Here is an 18797-nt window from a genome sequence, read left to right on the forward strand (position 1 = left end):
CACGAAACCTTGGCACCAGCTTTGCACTTTTACATTCGGTGCAATTGGTAATTTAATACCTGCTGAAGAAATCAAGATAGACCTGGTGAGCATTGTAACTCTTTTCTACCTTTTCCCACCACATTCAAGAAGAAATTGTGCATCAGTACCAAAATCAGGAGGTCACCGGGTTTAAAGGCAAAACTTTCAGAAACAATGTCAAAGCACGTGACCTTTAGCAGTTAATAACGACTCAGTGGACAAAGTCTCATACATTTTTAAAGCACATGGAGTCCCCCTGGGTTCTCAGGAAGCACAGACTTGATGGCTGATTTCTGCTTATGTATTTGTTTCCTACAGTAATGAACAGGGCAGTAAAAAAAATAGAGGGAAATATTCACTGGTCTCTGAGGCTTTCAGAGGTTTTGAAAAGCAAAGTAATTTGAGCTTCATTACGTTGGGCTGAAACCAGAACTGAAGTTGCTGGCAGTGTAACTGACAATTATTTAATTAATTTCTTAATTCACAGAGAAACCAGATCTGTGGTCTGTGTTTCTAAAACAGTAGTTTTATTTTGTACAAAATCAGTTTATGTTTTCTCCTCTTCCTCTATATATTTGTCAGAATAAAGCTCTACAATGGAAGTTCATAGACTAAATAAAACACACGATTAAGTGTCTTCTATTAATAAGGAAGTCAACTAGATTTTTTTCAAGGATTACAACTTCTTTCACAGATTAGCCAGGAGTTTTAAATCTATCTGGTTCATCTTCCTGTATTAGCCCTCTCCAGTCTCACATCCAGTTGCTAAATAATTTTCTGGGTATGAGATGTATGCACACATCTACAGAAAGTAATATTGGGCCCCACTTAAGATTTATTCCTACAGCTCATGAGTTAAAGGAAGGTGATGGAAGAGGGAGGAGCTGTGCCCTCTCTCACCCCAAGGTTAACCTGTAAACAGGCCAGCAGAGAGTGGCCAAACCCCAGGTAAAGAATTATCACCAGGTGGATGCTTCTCAAGAAACAACGCATTTCGTGGCAGTGCTTAAAAAGAATATAAAAAGGCTGGCATTAGAAAAGCCAGCTCGCTTTCATAAACACCAAATTGGCCTGAACCCTCCTAGTTAGGAGCATATTTTACCTGCCTTCTAATATTTAATGTAGTAATCAGAAATTTACTGGTTTAGTCAAAAGCAAGGAACTCAACAGTCATAAAAATGAGCTTCTTAAGTGCACTTCAGTCTAGAGATTTTTTTGCCTTTTTTTTTAATAAATGAAGAGCTCTAACATGACAAATGAAACAAAGTTGCTTTTAAAGAAAATGTAAATTTTAATCATGTGCAATTTCAGCAGGAGACATTTCACAAAAACAGTTTGATTGATTATAGTTTTGATTTAGTCCTATTATCAAGCTAACCTTAAACTTATTAATAGAAAGGTCAAAATCAAACCAAAATAAATATAAAAATATGGAGTGATCTGAAGCTTGGTAGCTCCACACTTTCTGACTTACACAGGTAGAGTACATGTTGACATTACATATATGTTAAAATTACTAAACTTATCATGAAAATTAAGATTTTCAAGTTTTCTTGTTTGCTGGTGGCATAAATGTCTACAAATACACACGAACTACAAATATATTAGCTTAATTAAGCTGGTTTACATCCATGGTAAAATATTTTAATGATATTCTGTGGATTTTAACAGCCCTCACAATCCCATCTGATTTCCCTCTGATTAGCATCCTGTCTGGACGTCAGAATCCGACTGTAACATCCGATGCAAAAAGCATCTTCAGAGAAATTCTTGTTTTATTTGTCTGAGGAAAACGGTAAAGGCACTGACAGTGAACTGCAGTATTCAGAGAAATCATTCACCCATTTGAGTTTTATTACCTGGCATTTCAGCATCTCTCAGTAACTGACCACACTGAAAAAATTTGAGAAGTGGATCACATCAGCTCGAGAACACAAATGGAATCAGCCCCTGAGCCTCTGGGAAAGGATTTTCTGTGCTGCTTCTCAGAAATCTCCTTACAGTCTTACAACAGAAAATCTCAAGCATCCTGATGGTAGACATGAAATATTCTAGAAATTTCCCTCTCTAGTTAAGTTATGTTCTCTGGGAGATTCTAATTAGTTTTACTTAATAATTTTTGGCATTTTCTTCTGCAAAATATTATTTGAGATTTTTCTGTAAGATAGCTCACAGTGCCAGAATAATTTGTCCTTGGATACTCACGGATAACAATTTTTTCACATCTGCATATATACATGTTTTATATATACATACATATATAAAAGCAGTTGTCAGATATATATTTTATATCTACATATGCAAAAATATATCTGTATATATTATAATTCCTGCTTTCTTCATAGCCCTTTATTTACTGTAAAACATGAGGGAAAGGAGATAGAAATACTATGGTTACATTGTCTAAACCTTTTCTTGATCTGGATCATGTTCTCCTACATCCCTTGTTTCCCTAAAATGAAACTGCCCACATCTCCTGAATAACATAAAAACTGCTGTCACTAATCTATTATTCTCTCATTTGCTTAGCCATTATTGTACATTAAGGTATTAATGGCATCAGCAGACCACCCCTGTAAATTCACACAGAGGGTAAATAAATATAATCTGAATGCACAGAAATAATTTATGCCATAATTCACAGCAGAAAGAACCCTACTATTACTTTGCAGATGAAGTATAGTCTCAGAAATGATGAAAAAACACCTAAGTCATATTTCATATGCACTCCCCCTGCCAGAATACCCCAATGGGATCCCAAGGACAGAAAGTTCACCAAGAACAACACAGCCTTCCTTGCCCCATTGCCAGTACAAACTACTCTGAGGTGGAGGGAGGAAACACTGACCCAGCCTGGCCTGGGGTTAAGATTCAGTGTATCCTTCAAGAAGTCTCTTCCTTACAGCTCTAAGGGATTAGGAGCTCAAGTAAAGAACATTGGATCACTGGTGGTGGAAAGAAAGAAACTTATTTCTCTTGAAGAACACACCACAAAAAATAAAAAGTCACAAGGTTTTTCATTTGCAACTGAGCTTGGCAGGCTCCATCCCCAGTCCCTTCATCCCTACCTACAGAAATCACTAGACCATTTCCATTAAAGAAAAGCAGTTAAAACCAGCTGCTCCCTTAAGGTGTGTGTAATCTCTCATACAAAAACAGATCAGCAGTACACTAGTTTAGAAGTGTAATACAATGTTATGTACTTGATCATCATTGCCCATAATCTACATGCTGTGAATAGTCTCTCAATAGAATAGATGTTTTCCTTTTAATTAGCACATTAGTTGTATTATCTCTCTAGCACAGTTCCTTTGACAGAAATTTACTATTTCAGTTATTTAGTGTACAAACACTTACTTTTTACAGAAAACATACAGAAACATATTTTCTGTGCAACTTTTGTGTGTTGACTTCAGCGATGCACTATTGTACTCATCATCTCCACTGAGCCTAGAAAACATCCCCACATAAACAGAGGTTACTTTCACCCAGCCTCTGGGCAGAGGTCTCATTTGGGTAATTAAAACTGCATGAACTGCCCTTCTGAAGGTGAATCTAATCCAGCTGTGATTGCTACAAGATGCCTCAGAGGAAGATCCCGAAACCAGGAATGCACAGATGTGCTGGATTTGCCTTCAAAACATCAAGTTCACAACTGGGCTAAGTCGAAAATCAAAAGGATAACTATCACTTATGGTCTTTGCTACCACAATCAATTACAAGTAGCAATGATAACAAGAATCCATCTGTTTAAGACATTCCATCCTTTCTCAAGTTCTTGTTATGTTTAGACCTACAATGATTTTGCTGGCACAAGTACCACCATTTAGCTCCAATCTGTAGTATATGAAGAGGTCTCTCTTTTTAACAAACTGTGATGCACACTTAATTTTTCTCAGTTCTTCATTAATTCAGTCATTACAATGGCAGAACAAATGATGACAATCCCATTTTTTGTCCAGCATACACATTTTTAACACTGACCTTTCTTCTCATCTTCCTTACCCAATAAACAATTGCAATCTCTTCAATCATCCCATTTCAATACTATTCTTTTCCCAAAGTTAAAGATCCTGGTCTACAAAATGTTTGGTTTTTTTTAATTCTACCCCATCAGATATTCCAAACTGAGACTCTAGACCCATGCTGTCAGATACACTACTGTCTTTCCTTTATTTCTGAAGCTTTTCTACTATTGTATTTACAATTAAAAAAATAATAATGTAAGACTTTTTTAAATAAATCTCCCCCTCCCACCTTGATACACCACTATAAAACATACTGTATCTTTCTGATAGTTTAAATGTACTTAAATTAGAAATATATTTTCTGTGCAACATACAGGAATTTTAACCACAGCATCACAAATGAATACCCTTTGTGGCAAATTCATTAGGATGAAACATGCCTGGAAAATTCTCTCTCTTACCATCATTGATATTACAATGACTGCTTTACAAGCAACTTTTCCTCCCCCTTGTAATATCCACAGAAGTACAAACTTTTTACCTGGACTCTCCTAACATTCCTATTTCCTACCTCTCTATTGATTTTTCCCTAAATAATAAATAATTGCCCTTTGGTAGCTTAAGGAAGGGGCAGTGTAAGCTCCTGTGGAACAAACTCTGCCCTGATCAAACACAAAGTACCAGAGAACAGATTCCTTGGAACGTAGCAAATAACAATAATGACCAGTCTCTACCTTGTTCTAGGTTCTAAAATTGATAGCTGGGGGTTAAAAGCTGCAGGGCCTCCTACACACTTCTGTTCCTGCCTCCTAAGAAGATCCACAGATGGCATATTTTCACTTAAGATCATTAAATTCCAGGTATTGCTACTCAGAAAAGCTAAACATTTTATAACCAAATTAATGTGAACTTTAACCACTTAAGGATGCTAAATCTTACTTTGAGAGAGCCCGTTTGTGACAAAGGCATCAGGAAATGCTTTAACAGATGTTACTGAGAAGTGTGAGAATAGCACAGAGGTCTCGATGCCCATCTCTGCACACATGGACATAGAGACACACCCCACTCCAGGTATGCTTTCTGCAGTGTAGAATATACATTTACACAATGAAATTTTGTTATAAAGACTAACACAGTTTATGCAGTCAACAATTTTTAAAATTCAAAAGAAACACAGTAGTTTTCTAAAAAGTGAAACTCCAGCTGCCTCGGTCCCTTCTGCAGCAAACTGAGTAGAAGCAGCAAGGAGAAATCTTTGTGCACATTGCAACACATGGTTTGAACCTATAATTCATTTCCCAGCTTCTCTCATCAATGGCAGAATCCTTTAATTGTCTTTGCTGTAATCTGCCTTGCTTCTTTCTGATTTGGAGATGCCCCTGCTGTGCTGGTTTTGGCCAGGATAGAGTTAATTTTCTTCACAGTAGCTGCTTTTGGATTTTTACTGGAAAACTGCTGGTAACTCAGAGAGGTTGCAGCTATTGCTGAGCAGTTCTCACACAGAGTCAAGATCTTTTCTGCTCCTCATCCCAACAAATAGATGCCTGGCATCACCTTATGGTAATGAACTTATTTTTGATGATATGCTGCTTTAGGGAAAATCACGCATTTATTGTTTTCCCCTCAAATGCTGATGTTGATTAAAAACAAAATCAGATTGCCAGGACAAGAGGACAGAGCTAGGTGTCAAGAAAGACTATTATTTATTGTCTGCCCCACACAGCTCAGGTTAAAAATGTAATTCTTCAGGCTAATGCTTCACTTTCTTAGCCTATCTTTGATTCACTGAAAGTTTTCCAACTTTTCCCACCTCTGAGGAGTGGTAAAAGGAGTACAGATTCATTTATTACAGAGGGGTGTGTTATTCCTACAGCCCAGTCCATTCTGACACCCAAAGGAGACAGAAGGATGCAATTCTGTCAGCAATTGCTCTGCTCTCCTCTGCTGCTTCGCCCTCCTGTGCTCTCCCTGGGTGCACTTTTCCTCCCTCTCCTCGCTGATTAAGTGCCAGCAGAAAGCAAATTCCAGGCTGAGCCTCCCCTATTATTCCCTGTACCAGAGCTCCCCAGTTCAGGGAGCAGAGTGATGGGAAAGCCCTGCTCAGAGCTGACCCCCCAGGCCTGGGCACACCTGCAAACTTTCAGCACTTCTGATCAGACTCCAGGAACTCCATCGGGTTTCAGCAGAGATGCACAGACAGAGAGCAGGGAAAGATTTCCAAACTTGGCATCTCTGATTCAAAGCATGGAGATGTTTAGTTTAATCAACACAACAGTCATGTCATGTTTTCACTGCAGGCAAAAGGAGGGATTTTCTCTTGCATCCATCTCAGAACCAGTCAGATACTCCTTGTCCAGTTTCCAGACAAACCAACCCCGAGGGACATGGCAAATTTCAACTCAAATAGCTTGATCTGTCCAAGTTTTGAGGTGTTATTTTAAGAAACATGTGCAAACTCAAGTATACATAACACAATAACAGTCAAATAAGATTAGACCGTGGTCCTACAGAATTTAAAACCACAGTTTCCAGCACTGCAAAGATGTCATTTGCATTCTAGTCTACCTCACAAAGATGTTGGTTGCCTGTTGTAAAATCCTTTTAGTTATGTCAGAAAAGGACAGTGAGTTCTCCTTGGTCTCCAGAAAAACAAACCCTCAGTTGACCATATATATATATAAATATAGATATAAGTACTTTTTGGATAAAATTGCTGTACAGCTCCTAATCTTCATGATACACTAAACTGAGTGCAATTATTAAGAACAATTTCTGTGAAAATTTGCAGGAAACAACCAGGGGATAAATTAGCTGTTGATTATTTACTGAATTAATGAAAAGTTTTTTCTTATTTTTATACTGTTAAATCAAGATTTTATAAGTGGTAAAAAATAAATCTCTGTTCATGACTTGATAAATAAACTGTGCTCTCAAGAAGTAGAAGAAGTCACAGGTAATAAAGTTTATACTTTCATAACTGTTTAATTGGGAACCCTTGAAAAACCTGAATCAGCTGTCATCACAGACAAAACCTTAATTGTTTCTTTAACCCTTGCTTCACAGGCTAGGAACATGGATATTCTATATTTTATGAAGGTCCCCAGGCACATATAAAGATTTCTGAGCACCAGCAGCTGTCAGCTGTTTAGTCACAAGGTGCTTCTTCACTGTAAATACCACTCACTTAGAAATAACGGTAATATAAATTGAAACCTGCACAGTAGAATAAAAGAAGTTTAAACCATTTTTTGGCTCAGAACTTGTACTTATATTCTGAATGACGCTGCTTGTAACAGGTTTTAGAACTGTTTAGAACAGAAATGTCAGCCTTTAACTCTGCATTTCTAATCCTACTGGAGGACCATCAGTAGACCAACATGAATGACTTCAAGGACTGATAAAGGGATTCACCTAAAATGGAAAGAAGGGCTTCCCAAAAAATTAAAACAATTCAAATGGAGCCCCACATGAATTAAAAAAAGTGTTAAAAAAATCCATAAAAACTTCAGGCCAAACTTGGAGAATAATGAAATTAAAGCTATTTTTGAGTTAATATGTATTTTATAATCAGATATCAATGAAAACAGATGAAACTCTGAGACAGTTTACCTACTAAAAAATAAACATAACCAGATTTTCTTTTATTTATGGTTTGCTTTCATTTTATGAAGAGATCAGGAAACATCTCTATTTATTTGACTGAACTATAAATTGCTTTCAGCTTTCCATTTTTAATCCTAGTAAAATAATTAGCTGTTTTCAAGGTCCAGTCAGTTGTGGTATTATAAATGGATCAGCTGGCACCTATTCAGATCCTGTTGGTCCTGAGCTTTGTGAAGATGAAATATACACCCTTAATACAATATTTCTTACATGTCCCAGTGACTATAATTTGAACACTGCCTATACAATCCCAAGCACAGAAAGGGATACCCCAGTTCCACTGCAGGGAGTGACTGGTCTGCAGAACTACAGAAGGAAGAAATATGACCTCCTCCCATGCACCTCTTTTCTTTCCCTGCACTGGAATTTCCCCCACACTCAAAACACGCTGCTATTCTGATTTTCTGATCACTGTATACCCAAGTGCAACCTCATCCTTTGAGCCTGTTGCACTGGGGCAGTGGTGCTGGCAGGCACAGCTCTCCTTGGTGAATGCAAAGTGTTCCTCTATTTTATCTACACTTCCCTCTCTTCCAGTGGTTTAGAGTTTCAGTACCTGTGCTTTAATTTAGATTACTATTCTTCTTCAATGAAGAGAAGATTTGTGATGTGCCAATAGATTCTACCTGTTCTAACTTTCTGCTGTTTGAAACTACATCTTTTGTTTTATAAAACTCCACCTTAACAACAGGGCAGTTGTTGCACTTCTGTTCTCTTTTCTTTTCCATTTTTATCTGAAATTTGAGGGACTGCCAGCCCTGACTTCATTGGTTAATACCAGAAGGGAGATTCAAGTTAAGCTCATACAATAACTTTGGCATTGAGTTTAACAGGTGGCAAGTGCATGATCCTCTGAAGAGGAATTATCAAGATATCTCAACTAGAACTATGATTTTGTTGAACAGATTTTTATGTGTGGGAAAATACTGACCCTGATTTTCAAACACTGATTTTAAAAAGAATGATTTTTCCCCCACGAGGTCAAATATTCTGCACAAGAACCAGTTCTAATAATAAAAAAAAATAAATTAATATTTTTGTGCTCTTCTCTACTGCTTAGTTCTGCATTAAAAATTTCCAGCCTAAACTCAAAATCTTTTTGAGGTGTTATTACTAGGAGATATCACAGTAAATATTACAAAGAGAACCAGACCAAAATTTGGTTTGTTTGAAACAGAAGTTAGTGTGCAGGCTGTGTTATCTGACTATTTTTAACACACACGTCATCTCACTTGCTAAGTGCCTTTACTTGCTTCATAAGTGCCTTGCAGATCAGGTGAAATGATAAATTCACATCTCACTGATAAAGGTCAAGTATGCCTAGGTATCATATGATTATATTATTATTTTTATTTATCATCATCATTATTATTATTTTTTACTTTGCAGCCTTCAATTATAGAACTCTTTGGGTTTAACAAGTGGGAGATTAGATGGGATTATTCATCAATCCTCACACAAGTTCACACTTTTTAGCCCAAAAACATTTTGCAAAGAAGTATTTTAGGCTAGCTCATGTATTTCCTTCTTGGCTATATGGGAGCCAGAGGCAGTTTTGAACCTAAAATCAGGGTTTCTTTTGAAAGGGAATGTGGATAAGGTAAGGACAGCACTGAAGACCAGGGATGGGAAAAAAAAAACCAAACCAAAAAACATCTCCTTTCTATCTCTTACAGGAAACCTTGGATGAGAACTTGGCCATTCTGCTCCCAGCCCCTTTTTCCACGACGTGAACACTGCCAGCAGAGCTCTGTGGTGCTCTTGAACATCTCTTGCCTGTGGCCTTTCAGCCACTGTCTTATCTGAAAAAATTGTTTTCTTAATTGCGGGTGTGAGAGGGCACAGGAGCTGAGCTGGCCCCTGGCTTCAGATGGCTTAAGCCACCATGACAGGCTCTGGATACTCACAGATTTATCCAGCACTTTCAGAGGCTGAGGAACCTCTGATTCAGCTAAGCATATTAAAACTTGCCAGCACCTCTATTTAAATTTCAGATTTGTGGTTCTCAAAGGCATTTAGTTGCTCTATTTTCTTCTTTTTTTATCTCTTTAAAGACTTCAGAATAGAGAACAGACATACACGCTGCAAAAGTACCCGTGGATTTAAGTTCTTCTAAAACTTACTTTTGTCATGGAAACTGAACACAGAATATGTTTTATGGATTATTTTTTTTTTTTGGTATACTTTTTTTTAACTGAGAATTTGGTGAACAATGTGCATGGATACATAACTGAGGAGAAAGTAATTTCCTCTGTCAGTGGGAATGCCAAAAGAAAGAACCCTCAACCCAAAACAGTGAACAACCCAAGCTTCCAAGGATTTCTGACCCTGAAAGTCAAAGGAGAAATCTATAGCAGAAATAATCAGAAATGTACAGTACTGACTAATTGTGGTCCTCAAAGTACTTTCAGGGATAACTTTCTGAAGTCCAAAACAGGAACCCACAAATCAAGTCCTTTAAAGTCAACAATTTTCTCTGTAGAGGGGAAAGATACTTTTTTTTAAAAAAAGAAAAAAGCATTTTTGATAAGAATCAAGCACTGAACTAATGATATTCTTACCAACTCTTCTTAGCAGCACTTATATGTAAGAACATTTTTGCAAATGAGCTCAGAAGTGAGGTTGCTTTTAAAATAAAATGCAGGATAACATGCATGGACAGCAGGTACCACAGACCCTTGGGAAGTGCAGTATTTACCCAGGTAAATACTGCCCTGACCACGTACAGAGCACAACCCCCAGTGTGGTTTTTGGGGTGGTGCTGGAGTGCTCTTGTTAGTGCTGTAGTCTCTGTGCCTCCATCTCACAGCCAGAATTAGTAAAGCCTGACTTGAGAGGGCTGGGAGAAGAAAACTTGTTAACAGGAAACTGGAACAGTGATCACCAGGCATATGGTCTGGTGTAACCAACCCACTGGGGCTCTGTGACAATGACAAACACGCTGCCATTTTGTTTCACCCAAAATTGTGGGGTTTAATCTTTGACCTATTTAACAATAGTTGCCTCTTCAGAGTCCTGCAGGCACAACAGACAGCAAATGAGTGATACTGCTCAAAATTTACTCCCCTTGCAGACTAATGCCACTGCTATTCTTTTATCAGCTTTTAACATTTCTGTTATCAGCTAACTGCCCTTTTTAGAGGGGAAAAAGAACCCTACACCAGTCTGCTCTTATGAATGCCTTCAAAATTAACAGTGAGAATCCTGTGGTCACAGTATACTCCCGTCTTAAGAGCAGATGTGGCACTGTATAGTTTTGGTATTAAGTCCTGTCAAGCTTCCTTTCAAGAAAAGAACTATTTATCTACTTAACACAGAACATAACCAACTTTTGTAAGTTTCATATATTACATTTATTTCAAAATGCTTGGCATTATTAATCCTTTTTATATTGTTAATATAAAGATTCTGCTTCAAAACCTCAAAAACCCAGAAAGTTTATTTTTTTCCCCTCTTTTTTGCATTGCATGCACTGATGAACTAGCCTGCTCAGCAAGCATTTAACAGATTAGACACTTGAACATGGTTTCAGGCAATGCTCTCTCATGTTTCTGCGTATTGCCTGATAAACACTTCAAAGTAAACCGCTCATAAATATGAAATGAAAAGCCAAGAAGTCGTTATGCACAGCTTTGAGATACAAATCTCTTTATTCCCCTCTGAAGTGGAATTTGATTGACATAATGAGTCATAGATCCTGTCCAGGGACACACTGCCTTATCCCCTTTTCCTCAGGAGACAGGGAGTCTTTAAAGAAATCCACTTCAGAACTTTCTGATAGACAGCTACAGGAAAAGTTGAACACTCCCCACATTTATTATTTTGTATTAATACCTACCTTGAGGACTGTGACACATGTCAAAGATTGATCCCAAAGCCATGAACAGGCCCCAGTAACTAACCCTGGCAAAGGAGGCCAAAGCCAAGATGTTTATTTTATCTCATTATCACAGACCCGGTGACAGGACAACAAAGGAGAGTTCCCAGAGCCCACAAGGGTCTGTGCTGAGCTGGGCACTGCTCCCTGCAGGGATCTGCTCATCCACAGGGTCCCTTTAGGAGCCTGGGGAGCAGCAGCTCCATTCCCACCCATCTGGGAACAGCTATTTACTAACAGAGCTCCATGAGGAAGCAGGTGAGCCCTCTTGGCTTGGGTTGCTCCACCACCAGACTGCATCTCATGCTCCAGTGACACAGATCCCCCTCCTGCCTGGCTCTACCTGCTGGACATCTCCCACCTTGGGACAAGAGCAGAGAGGGTGGTGGCCAGGGGTGATATCACCCTGAGGAAGCCCACAATGCTACGACCCTCATTAGCAGGCACATTTATCAGGTACAGACCCCCACAGTCATTTCCTACACTCCACAGGCCCGTGCTGTGAAGGAAATTAAGACTTTCATGTGAGAAGGAGCAGTTAAAACCATCTAGCCTGACAAACCTCTGAAATGCTAATTTAGATATTGCTGTTAATAAATGATACCCATATGAAAATGACAAAACCTATGTAATTGTTGGTCATTGCTATTCCACAATATGCCTATTCCAATAAAAGTCGAGTTTTAAGCCACCACAGTGCAACTGCTCATCAGTGGCACCATAAACAAAATTATGGTGCAATAAATTGCTACCCTACACTGTTCTATTCACAACCCGCATTTGTAGTATTTGTGGAGGTTTTTAGAATGAATCCAGAAAATACCTGCCTAAATAAAGATGCAACTTAGGGCACTTTATTTGCCAGCCATGCTGTATGCATTAAATTATACATCGTTACTGGTTTTTGTTAGTCTGTGCTCCCTGTGAAATAACCATACATAAAGTATACAAGATCCACCACTCACAACTTCTCTTTCTTTTGTTAGTGGTAGTGCTATTATTAGTGTCAGCTATGAGCCATTCACATGATTTACACAAAAATACATACATCGTTAAGATTTAAAAGGCAACAGTAAAAAATTAGCTTAATTTGTGGTGTTCAAAATGCGCTCAAAAATGGTTTTATTTTGCCCATAAAAATGAAAGGCCAATATCTATAAAAAGCTCAGAGTGAAACAATGAAATGGTGAGAAGACTAAATATTAAGATGACTGAATTCCTATTACATGTAAATAATGCAACATTAAAGTCTCATTTTGCAGCAAAAAGCTGAAAGGGAGATTTAGAAGCTGAATAGGATGAAAAAGCCACAATGTGGTATCACCCTCCATCTACAAAGATCACCTCTGCCTCTTCTCAGTCCTCGCTGGTTGACATTACTGAGACATTATTTTCCCCTTAGAAACATTTCTTGTTAAAAATCTTTTACTGTTGTTACTTATTGTTTGCAAATTGCAAACATGTCTGGACCCTGCCCTAGGTATTGTGAATACTCTTCCTCCTTTGCTGTACATGACTATTTACATGCTGAAAGGCAATAGTCTGCACTGGCTTCTCTAATCACTAGTAAGTGATGAAGATTTACATCAAAATATAAATACATGAATTGCAACAAATACTGAGCAAAATGGGCAAGTGCTTGAAAAAGCCCAAAACTAAATCAAAGCTTACGGTTGTAAACAGGCATTCTCCACTTTTGCAATTTTTGATTATGGATTGTCCTTCCTATGTAAATTAAAAATCTGTGGCCCAAATTGCAACTGTTTGTAATTATTTTGAATATTTGTGAGGAGTCATCACCATACACAGAACTAAGGAATTATGGGTATGCACCTTGGCATATATCTGCAAAAACTGTCACACACAAGTATTCATTGTAACACATGTATTGTTCCAGTGTACTCTGGATGAATTGCCACACTGAAAGGCAAATGAGGCATCTGAAATATTCTGAATTACTGAGAGTCTTCACAAGGCCTCCTGCAACAATTAAATTAATATTACACATATGAGTAAAATCACTTACTACAAAAATGAACCAGAGTCTAAAATAAATAATACTTTTTGATGACAGCTATCTTAGAAATTGAGTGTGTTTCTATGAACTAATGTTATTTTAAGAGACTACACCACAGTTACTGAGCTTTCATTACAAGATGTGAAATGTTTTGATAGGGCTTCAAGCAGCATTAGGTATTCTGCTGAGGTCCAACAGGCACAGCTGCCAGTCACACCCTTGGCTCTGTCACTCACTTCAGCACAGGGAAACCAAGTTGTCTCCAGGATAAGGGTTCCTCAGAGATCTGCAATCGCTGCTTGACCTGCAGCTGAAAAGCAAGTGCTTTGCTCACCAGATCTATTAGCCCTTTGACTTCATTCATTCACTAGCTAATATAAATACATTGCTAAAGCGAGTGATTAATTCAATTTCTTTGGAGAGAGTGTTAAATTCTTGAAGCCTTTAGCATGACTATCCATGGAGGTTCCAAAAAACTCTCATAATTGGTTATCAATTATGGAATCACAGTGAGAAACCTGGCAAGAGTCACTAAGCTCTTTTTTTTTTCCTTTTCACTATCCCTCCAAGAATAACCTTTCCTCACTGTACCAGAGTTTCATGTAAAATAAGACACTAAGACAACTATCATCTCTATCTATTTTTATGCAGTTATTTTTCTGCTAGAAGCCTGTTCAACAAATCAACATCTTTCCATTTCTTTTCTGTGCTTTCCAGGTTTGACATCAACACAACAACTGAAACAACACTCACTGTTGCCCCTAAAGGAACAAAACTTCCATTAAACACTGCAGGAGGTAGACAACTTAAAAGAGAGGAAGAAACCCCAGACCACTTTTGCACATATTGCTGAATGCAAGTTCTTCCCTCCATTGCTGGAGAGAACCAACAAATATTTTAAATTGCCTAAGATGTCAGTGTGTAACAAGGAGTCTGGAAAGCATTCTGACATAAAAATCTGGGAATCTGACCTGACAGTCCATTGCTTTGACATGAGGAATGCCATCTTTTTTCTTCTATATTTAAGATCTAATATATCTTGGCATCTTCTGATCCAAGGATGACACTGTGATGAAAACACCATTCAAAGCAGGTGTCCAGTCTAGAAGAGGAAGTTCTCTTCCAATCATGTTGACTGTTTTCTTCATTTGTAACCAGACAGAGAATATATATACAGTCAGGTTTGATTCTGGTTTTTAAGTTCTGTAAATAAGGTTTATCTTAAACAAGTTCCACATAGCTGGACATAACTGGCTGAAGAAACCCAGATTTTGGAAGCATCTATAATAACTTCCTTCCCTGCTTAAATCTCATTCTGTGGAGAGAAAAGAAGGAATACCTTTGCATGTGTTATAATCAATTCTAGTTTTGCAGACTGCAACAGATAACTGTAAGAGAGAGGCTATATCTGCTGGTTCAGTCTCTGAATTGCCCTAAGCTTCACCAGTTTTCAGAGAAAAAAAATACACAAAAATGCCACAAAACCCCAGAGAACTCTGCAAAATGTGCAAAAAGGAGCATTTAATTTTGAAGGTGTTGGTAATGCAGACGTTCATTTTCAGTGCACACAGAAGAGTTGCAGTTGAGTCCAGACAAATGAGCAAGAGTATTTTCAACTCATGCATATGTTTACAAACAAATTCTCCCCATTGATGCCAATTGCTAAAATTTATTAAATCAGCTAAAAAATTTCGACAGAAAGTCAAACATTCAACAATTTTGTAACCCTGAGCTTATTTGAAAGCTGGCAACTAAGTGGAAGAATATGTTTTTTGTAGTCCAACTAAAAAGAATATAGATAACTATACGCACTTCTTTGATTGCCCTTTTCAACATATATATATTCTAGCACTCTCAGCTCAAGAAACAAGCAGTTTTGGGTCCAAGAAGCTTATTTGTATGAGCTGCACTGCACAGCTGTGTGTGCAAGGGCCAACAATGACCTGAGCTCCACATCACTTGAAGGATGCCTTCCCAGAGCCTGCATTTCAGTGATGGAAAGCATGATCCTCCCTCCACAGTATGCACTGCACTATGCATTTAGTCCTTGGAGAGCTTTCAGGATGAAAAGACTACAGTTATTACCACCATCATTATTATTAATGAAAAATACACATGTAAAATTAGGTTTCGAACACAGTGTTTTATAGCCCCTATTTGTCTCTGTGGACACACGCCATAATGGCTTTAACAGACCTTTAACACTCACTGACTAATTAATCTTTACACTCAGGACCCAGCACTGAGTTTTATTCAGTAAGGAGTAGAAAATAGCATCCGTGGACTGGGCTTGCAAGGTCCACTGCATGAATAAATTGACAGGCTACAGGAAGAGCTGGCATTAAACAGCTCCTCTCCTCCCCTCAGTACCCCTGGAACAGCCTTCAGCAGCCACTGAAGCTTCCCTTCACAAACTTCTCACATACAATTTATTTTCATTTCCTGAAGTGACTCTTTTCAACCTTACAGGGACTCACTCTTCCAAATACATTGACACTGATGGAAAAAAAATATCACAGGGACTAGATATCCCTTTAAAATATAACTGCATTTCCCACGCAACCAAAGTGTGCACCAGCAAATTCAGCTTGCCTATGGAGAGCATGAACCAACCATACAAATTAATAGACCTCAGCAATTTGTCAGAAAAACCTTTAGGCTTCCATTTTCAACTCAAACATGTTCTAAATATGAAAAAAAAAAAGTAGGAGGAAAATATTCTGCGAAAAAGAAAGCACAAAGAGAAAATACACCACACAATTTCCTAATAGAATAAATTCAATCTTTACTCCTCTTAAAAGAATTTGAAAGGTATTGTAAAAGAATAAGCATATAGGAGTGAATTTCCCTCATCCCATTTGCATGATACAGTTACAGTCAATATAGTTTACCTGGAGTCTGCCTTACTTTAGCTATAAAGCCAGACAACCAGAACACAGTCTTCAGTCACAAAAAATAAAGTATTATGTGTTTACTAGTCAAGCTTCAGTGGCAGACATTTCACCAAGATGAAATTACTCAGGTTCCTAATTTTTTTTTCTACTATAGGTAAACCCTGGTAACACTCTGAAATTCAAGAACACGGTATCTGCTTTATTCCATGAAGCTAACTTCAAGAATAGCTTACTCCATCTCTTCTACTAGTAAAAATTATACTGGGGAACAAGCCCTGTGAGCTGCAGTACAGAAGCAGCAATGACAACAGTGCAGCACTCGTTTGGAGAGTCAAAAATGACCTTCCCAGAGTGTCCCCTCAGCAAGGGAGGTCACAGTTCAGTTACCTTGTGTATCTCACAACAAAGCCCCCATTTCTCTGTATGCCCGTAGAGATAATATTTGTCAGATTAGCTCTTTTTCTTTGGAATTCCCAACCAGTGGTTTAGTGAGTCTACATTTCACAGCAGAGAGCTATTAATTAAAGTCCAGCAGGACTCAAATCTGTGCTTATTAACGGTTGGGTGGACCTAAGTAAAAACACGTCTACTCCCACACCTCAGTCTCCTCTCCTTACTCCCTGTTTTTCCTCACTTGTTGCAGTACATTTTCCTTTTCCCACCATAAATTCCACAAAATCCTCCCTATCAATGAGCCATATTCTACTCTCAAGCCACCTCTAACTGATCTCTCAAGCCTAAAAAAAGGAGAGGGAGGTGAATCAACCAGGAAACAAAATCCTCAGCTGCCATCGCTTGATCAGCTACAGCTTATGGTTTTATCTCCCCAAACATTTTCCCATTATAAAAAAAAAAAAAAAAAAAGAAGGCTTGTAATGCTCTATGCATCAGTATATGTAAAAAAAAAAAAGACTTCAGAATTTAATAGGATTTTAAAGAGACTCAGTTTTGTGAATTACACTCATCCAAAAAAAAAATATAAAAATATCTAAAGTAATTTCTATTTGATTTGAATCCATTTACGTATGACAATATCTGCTATATCCTGACAGGAACAGTCCAGTTGAAATTGCAAGCACATGAAAGCAGCAGCTGGCTCTCTTCCCACTTACCTGCAATCCTCTCAAGTGGGGGAGGAAAGTTAACAAGCACTGTGTAAACTTCCCCCCTGCTTTAGAATTAAAAGAAACCCTGGCGTAAAAAAAAATAAATTAGGAATCCATTAGATTAATTTTTACTCAGATTAACCATTTACTCAAATGGTCACATTCAGGCCACCTTCTGAATTGGCAGCACATCTTGCACACATTTTAAAAGCAACACAGTGCAGAAATAGTCGCTTTGTGAACAGCTACATCACATTCACCAGGTCAGAAACAGCCTTTGCCCTTTCCATCACAAAACTGTAAGCACAAGGAAAATATAATTCCAGCATAAGAAAGACTGGAAAAAGTAGCTTCATAACTCCAGTCTATTGGTCCAGCTCATCAGAAACACACAGTGATCCAGGATATACCACTTACATATAACATGAAGGGTATGGTTCAGGACAGAGTAGAAGGGAGGTCAGTTATTGAACCAGAAACTCGCCTTCTGTCCCCTCCTAGCACAGCCTCACCTTCCCTGTGATGAAGTGCCACAGGTAAGGAAGAACAGGCTGGGGATGTGCAACTGGATTACACACAGGTCACAGCTACTGCAGGACTGGATCTGGATGGTATCACATGAGCCTTGATTCCTCCTCCTTCATGGACATGAAATGGAAAGACACAGTGACCCTTGGACCTAAATTTGTTAATGGCACCTGCAAACTAGAAGAGTTGTAAAGTTTTTTTTCAGGCTAGAAGAGAAACTAATGGTAAATTACAATGTAATGGGCATGACAGAGGACTCTGCCTTAGGTTTCTTGTTTTTGATGTATCTGTTCTGAATAGAAAAAAAAAAATCATCAAATATCACATCAAATGTGTGAGAACATACACTCTTCATAGAGCAGGGTCACTGAAGTGATTACATACATTTAGTTACTCAGAAAATATCTCATTATTATTTACAAGTACCTGAACAAAACATTCCCCCCCGTGCTGTGACACCACTTCTGTAGCTGAACATCATTGGCAGCCACCACCATCCCACGGGAATGGGAGCCTGACTTCTGTTGGGAATTGGGCACGGGATCACTGCCTGATAACGCTTGAGAGCAGGATCTTTATAAAACTGAATTATCTGTATCCGTGTGTCTGGGGAAGAATTTAACTGCACAAACCCAGAAAAGTTAAGAAGAAACTCTGAAGATTAAACTACAATATATACCTATACCGAGTCTGGCTTTTAGAAGTGTAATAGCTTTACTTTGA

At 38.2% G+C, this 18797-nt stretch overlaps 1 protein-coding gene across 2 annotated transcripts in view; it reads right to left on the reverse strand.

The window, feature by feature from the left end:
- TENM2 (teneurin transmembrane protein 2) overlaps window positions 1–18797 on the reverse strand; it is a 1665603-nt gene that overhangs the window by 451989 nt on the left and 1194817 nt on the right. The window lies entirely within an intron of this gene.

Source organism: Manacus candei, unplaced genomic scaffold (genome assembly GCF_025592945.1).
Source record: "Manacus candei isolate 608988 ecotype Guabito, Panama unplaced genomic scaffold, ASM2559294v1 h1tg000037l, whole genome shotgun sequence".
Classification (NCBI taxonomy): Eukaryota; Metazoa; Chordata; class Aves; order Passeriformes; family Pipridae; genus Manacus; species Manacus candei.